A 1,447-nucleotide genomic window follows, 5' to 3' on the forward strand; every position below is an offset into this window, starting at 1 on the left:
GTTGCTGTGCAGAAATGGCTTATTTGCAGTGTCTATCTTCAAAGATGTTTGCCTTTAATCATATGTTTCAAGATTAACTGAGAACATAACATTCTCTCCATTTAGTTTTTTTTATATAACATCAAACTATTATTATTTTTAAAATGCAGTTTAGTCTGTTTTAATTTGCATGTGTTCTGTAAATTTCAGTTAATTTAGGAGACAGGGATAAGTGTGCAACATTAGTTCAAGTACAATCTGCAATATACAGCGTTTAAGTGTGCTGCATGTAACACGAGGAATGGTTCACTTTGGTAAGTACCAGGCTCTTAAGAAAAAATAATAGTGCCAGATATTCAAGTAAATACATGACATTGAAGTGACAGAAATGTATCTAACCTCTGGCTGATTTAAATATTTACTGTTAATGTTACAGTGATTAAAAAATGTGGGAGGAAAAACATTTAACCAATGGGCAGAGTAGGAAGGTGTCTGTTTTCACTAGAAGATCTCCTAATAAGGTGCTTTTTGTTACAACTAATGTGTTTATAGGCATTATTGTTTTTAGATGTGAAAACGTATAGAAAGGCAGTGTGCCTGAAGGCTGCTTGAGATGTTCACATGGCACAAATTATTGTAGTTGGCAAAATGTAAACTGAAAATATATGAAAGGAAAGCTGATAAAATTCAAAAATAAAGATGGCTTTCATGTTGAACACTGGGAGCAAGAAAGACACACGTTAACAGTTTGGCAGCAGTTTACTTAAGATAAACTATCTTAGATGTCATGCTTAAGGCTCATCTTTGTGGCAGTTTATCAGGGTTGCTGTAGTAGTGGAAATTGCCAAGGATCCCAGAATATGTTTTTAATTGCCATAGCTGGGTCACACTACAATAATTTAGTGATTATAAATATTGCTTGCAATATATTAAGTATTCTACTTTGATTCTGTGATATATTGTGATTTATTTGCTTTTGTACTTGACTGAAGCTATAGTAGAAGATGTCTGTTAATTGACTAATATAATTCTGCCACAAACATTAGCAGTGCTGCACCGATTCTTATACCTTGTGACAGTTTGGGGGTGCTATCGCTCCCTTGAACCCTTGTCCAAGATGCCAGACACCAGATAAAAGTCCAAAAGTAGACTTTATTTATACTGCACAGTGCACAAAGCACCCTCTCCTCCACAATACTCATTAAACACTACAATAATACTCAATAAACAATTCCTCCACTCCCAGAAGCATTGCCACCCTTCCACCCAGCTCAGCTCCACGTCTGGGGATTTCCAATAGTCCTTTATAGTCCCTGAGCCGGAAGGGTTTCCCATCCTCCAGTCCATGATTCCTTATCACTTCCGCGTAAGATGAAAAGTCCTTTTCTTCATCCCGGTAGTACGTCACTCCTGCTGTTGCTTTGCCTGTGACACACTTCTGGGTTTGAGGGCACATGTGATTGTCTGG

Source organism: Polypterus senegalus, chromosome 2 (genome assembly GCF_016835505.1).
Source record: "Polypterus senegalus isolate Bchr_013 chromosome 2, ASM1683550v1, whole genome shotgun sequence".
Lineage (NCBI taxonomy): Eukaryota > Metazoa > Chordata > Cladistia > Polypteriformes > Polypteridae > Polypterus > Polypterus senegalus.